Source organism: Heptranchias perlo, chromosome 13 (genome assembly GCF_035084215.1).
Source record: "Heptranchias perlo isolate sHepPer1 chromosome 13, sHepPer1.hap1, whole genome shotgun sequence".
Classification (NCBI taxonomy): Eukaryota; Metazoa; Chordata; class Chondrichthyes; order Hexanchiformes; family Hexanchidae; genus Heptranchias; species Heptranchias perlo.
Window position 1 is genome coordinate 50,403,212 of NC_090337.1, and position 5,488 is coordinate 50,408,699.

A 5,488-nucleotide genomic window follows, 5' to 3' on the forward strand; every position below is an offset into this window, starting at 1 on the left:
GCCATTGCTTTTCAACTGTCATGCCCTTTAATTTAATTTCCCAATCTACCTTAGCCAACTTGCCCCTCATACCTATAAAAATTGGATTTATTTACGTTTGAGACTCTAGTTTCGGACTTAAGTACATCACTCTCAAACTCAAAGTGAAATTCTATCATATTATGATCACTCTTCCCCAGAGGATCCTTTACTGTGAGATGATTAATTAACCCTGTCTCATTACACAAATGTTGGCTATCAATTCTGATTTCGATCACTTGAATGGTATTGCATTATTCATCCACTTATTATCCTGGTGTATAAAAGCACACATCCAACTTAAGCGTTCTGTTTTGAGAATTTACCACAAATCTGTTGGTCGGGCTATTTATTTTGTTTTCTAAAGTTATTCCTGAGTGTAAAATGAGCAGCCCATGTGGCTGCAGATACCTGAGATAATTGAAGGATTCTAAATTGTAATCGTTTTCAGATGTTGGTGGGCAAATTCATTTAAAAGCACACATCTTGTGTTTTGCAGGGGAAATATATTAAAAACTCTGCAAGATCAGTTGGAAGTAATTATTTAATAATTAATTGCTCAGATAGCCCTGCCTTTAAATTCAGAGCAGCTGCAGCAATATGGTCTCAAATAGAAGTCGTAACTCATTAAATGGACCCATTTTATTTTTATTCCCTCCACAAATTATATAATGATGTGGAATTGAATGTATTTATCAATATGAATTCTGCAAGAAACACACACTTTTATCAATACTCCATGTTAAATTTAGCGATTGACACTGTTAAGAGATCAGTGAATCAATACAAACATTAAATAGCTTTCAAAAATTCAATTCCATTGACCAGGAAACTTTCCAGCCATCTAGTATGTCCAAAAAATAATTATCTTTGCATTAGCTAAATAAATCTGCAAAGCTTTGTTTCAGGGAAATGGGTCCTGGAGCAATAAATCATGCCACTGCCAGATCACCAGCATCGTTCTGGTTCAGTCTAAGTGGCAGCGGCGATCAAAGCAGTGTTAATCCAGCAAATTGGACATTGCCATTGATTTTATAGGGGGCGGAGCTATGGTTATGGAGTTTGGCAAGATCTGAGGGTCCCAGGAAACTTTGGCATGGCGTAACTCATGGCCTGAGTCACCCACACCATAATTTCCTGGAAATAGTAATGGCGTGTGCCGTAGATGCACCATTACTATGGAGCAACTTTCCAGCATAATTCCGGCCCATTATACGGCTTTATCCATCAAGAAATGAAGATGATGTACAAACAATGAAGGGAATATTGTGTTGATTCATTGTCTTGCTCAATGTTTTGTCCCTGGAAAATTCAAATGTATATTTGGAGTGAGCACAATGAAGGTTCCTCTATATTTTAACTTGGTGAAATAAAATGATTAGTGATCTTATTCGGGTTTGACAAAAATCACTCCAGAGACTTAAGCACATCATCTCGGCTGACACTCCAGTGCAGTTATGAGGGAGTGCTGTACTGTTGGACATATCGTCTATCGGTTGAGATGTTAAACTGTGGTCCCGTCTACCCTTTCATGTGGACGTGAAAGATCCCTCGCACTATGTTGAAGAGCCGGGCAGTTATCCCTGGTGTCCTGATCAATATTTATCCCTCAACCAACGGCTCTAAAAAAATAGATTATCTGATCGTCATCACATTGCTGCTTCTGGGATCCTGCTGTGTGCAAAATTGGCAGCCATGTTAACTCAATTACAACGGTGACTACACTTCAAAAGTACTTAATTGGCTGTAAAGTGTTTTGGGACGTGCTGAGGTCATGAAAGGTGCTGTATAAGTGCTAGTTCATTCCTTGACTATATATAAAGTACTGTGGTTGTATTTTTCTCTGGAGCTATACAAAAATCCAAACTAAGGAAAAAGTGAAGGCTAACTATGTGAACTTGAACATTCATTGAACACATTGACTTTTCTTCATAACACTCTAGAAAATTTCAGAACTTCAACTGTAACACACATGGGGTATATTTTTTCTCCTTGTGTAAAGTTAAAGAAAAACTCTTTTACAAAACTGTTATTTGTCTTTACAGATTTAAAAAAAAAATTTGGAGACTCCCAGTGCAGATTTTAACTCGATGGGAATGCTGATTGGAGAATCGGTCAGAGACGTCAGAGTGCACAATCCACAGGGACAAATTTCAGGGCATTCACTTTTTATTTTAATAACCAGAAAATTAGGAGCACATGAATTGGGAGTTCTGACCTCTGTACCGATCCTCTGATCCACTCTCCTGGTGAACAAGACTCCACACCAATAGCGGAATCTCTGAGAATTTATCTCTGTATGTGGTTCCCTCTCTAATAAAGAGCGTATATTCAAGCAATGCCTTTTTGTATGGCTCCAACAGGAGGGGGAGGGGAAGGAACTCCGATATTTAGCTGTTTAATTGTGAAAATGCGGTGCCTTGCGCTGAGTCCGCAAACACTGGTGGGGTCAACGCTGGAGGGCACCAACGGGCATGATCCTGACAGGCTGCAGATTTTAGGGGGACATATTTTTAAATTCTTTCAGCATTAAAAGAAATGCAAAATGGCCGTTGCAACAGCAGTAAAGAGTTGCTTCAGAGATTTGCTCTTGACTAAATGGTATTGGAGCATATAATGACATACCTTATCATCACATTTGATCTGAAGGATCATTCTGATCATTTAGTTGATACGCATTGTAAGCACATTATTTTTTGCAGTGTACAGCAATGTAATTTTTTTTTTCGTTCATGGGATGTCGGCGTCGCTGGTGAGGCCAGCATTTATTGCCCATCCCTAATTGCCCTTGAGTAATATATATTAGATTATGAAACTGCACATCAGGATGCACAGGTAAGTTGGTATGGGCAATGTTTAGAGCTTTGCGATTTGCTTTCTTTCATGAAAGTTTTGTGAACTAACTGAATCTTAAAAGGTTTTCAGAAGCCAAAGTGAGATGTTAAACATAATCTTTAACCAATGTTAATTGTATGTATTCAGTAATCATAACGTTCCTGGATAGTAGGTCTCTGGTGCAAGGTTGTGTTTGCAACAAACTACAGTCTGCCACACTGTACCATAACAATGGGTTAGAGTTGTATCAATTTCCACACAACCTGGTAGTGGAATATTGTAGCCCTGTTGGGCAGGCTGCATAGAATGTCTTTGTTCTTTGAGTCTATTTATTTCTTGAAGATTGCACTCATTATTACAGTACTGAAAATGTACACTGACAGCATACCTGATAAAGCTATTGCTAATGTCAGCTCAACATCTTTGAGGACCACCATCTAACCTAAAATGTGAAGTCTTTGTAGTGGTACATTGTTAGTGAATTATATTTTCCCTGACATCTAAGAATTTCTCGCTAAAAAAATTGAAATGTACAAAGTGAAAGTACTTTGCATTGTAAATACTTCCTCATAAAACACCCTTGCCTTTAATAAGAAGGCTAGATTTTGTTTTTTCCAGTTTTTCCGCCCTTCCAACTTTTCCTGTCCTCTCCTGAAACTACGGCCTCGATATTAGGAGGGAGGCGGGTTGGCAGCGGCGGGTCGACTGGGTCCATGGGTAACGCGCCCAGTGAATTCGTGGTGCTCTGCACGCGATCGCAGCCTAATTGAAGGCACTTACCTTGGCTTCTGGGTTTCTCGTTCTAGACCTGCGCAGCGGGCGCACTCTGCGCAGCCGCGTCACAGGCTGTCAGCAGGAGGAGCCCTATTTAAAGGGGCAGTCCTCCAAAGCTCCTCCTGCAGCAAACAACCAATTTCGGAGCATGGAGCAGGCAAGGATGCTCCAAGGTTTTCTGACTCCTCACTCCAGGTGCTGCTCGAAAGGGTGAGGAGTAGGAGGGAAATTTTTTTCCCATCGGATGGGAGGAAGTGTCCTCCCTCCATCACCAAGAAGGCCTGGCTTGAGGTGGCCGAGGAGGTCACCAGCAGTGGCAATGTGTCCAGAACCTGGGTGCAGTGCAGGAAGAGAGTTAATGACCTAACCAGGTCAGCCAAAGTGAGTATACTTACGCATTCTCCCACACTCCGTCTTCCACATCACCTCCACCACCACACAACTCCTTCTGCACTGCCACCATAATGCTCTCGCATCACTCCTCACATCCACTCAACCATCATCCTCACTGCCCCAGTTCCTATTCGAACACTACCACGCAACCTAATCCTCATACAATCTCATGGCTATGTCTCACACGCACCCTACCATGCATCTCCCTCATGCTCAACCCCACCCACACCAATGCGTGCAGCGGATCACCATGCAACCATCACTCAATCTGTGTTTTGCCTTGATAGGAGAAGAGATGCCAGAATGCCCGGGAGAGGTCAAGGACCGGAGGGGGCCCGCCACACCAGGTGGCATTAACAGATGCAGAGCAGCAGGCACTCGAGATAAGCCGGACGCTGGAGTGCCAGTCCGTGATGGACGCCGAGACTGGGATTGCACAAGCGGCTGGTGACAGAAATCTAACACTCAGCACTCAAGATAGCGAACGATCTTAGCATCACTTGAATTCTGCAGCACCTCAACATCTGTCCACATGCTTAATATTGCTTTCTGTTCTCTTGCAGGGCCATCTGCGACCGCCGTGACTGTGGAGGGTGTTGACCGGAGGTCACCGGTTACGGTTATTGGCTTAATACAAAGAGGAGAGAGTCAATTCTCTCTTAATTCTCAATTCGCTTTATTAACGTTATTAGATCATGTACATATAGCTTATACGTCTGGTTACATATAGGCATGCAATTTACAACAGGTTATACAGTTTTATACCCAAACTAGGATTTAAACGCACACCCACTAGGTTTCTCTGACCCTCCCTTAGTTGTCACAGAATAGAAAGGATATTATATTACCCAGAAAGGAGAGCTGACGCTGGCCAGGCGTTCCGTTCTCTCTCTCTTGACGTCGTCTCTACGCCCTGACGTAGTCTCTACGTCCCTGACGTAGGGTCTCCCACTTTTGCGATGGTTAGTCTCCGGAGTTTCGCACACAATGCCACCAAGCCTGCAATTCTCCAGTTTTAACTCCAAGCCTGTCTTTTCGAATGCTGCTGTCTTTCTCCTGTTGGCTTGAAGCTCCTCGAGTGGTTGGTGTCATCCCCTGATTGGCTCTGTTTCAAGGGGTTAGGTAGCATCACCTCATTACTCCTTTTCTAAATAAGGACTGGTGTCTCATCACATATCCTTTGTCCCTTAGAAGCGTAACTAATTCAAACCGGTTCCGGCCAGCTCAGACCAGTGACTGAACTCCAGGTCACTTCAGTTCAAAAGTTAGTCTCTTTGCCTGAATGTTAGCAATTCGAAATAAACTCAGTAGTTTTCTGCAGCCCCTGGCCAACAAGGGCAATTCCTCAGAGGACCTGTCGGCCTCTGAGGGTCCATTGTCACACCTGAGCCATCCAGCCACCAGCGCAGATACACAGACCTCGGTGGGTCCCCGTCCTCACTTAGTTGGGCTTGCACATGGTGAGTCA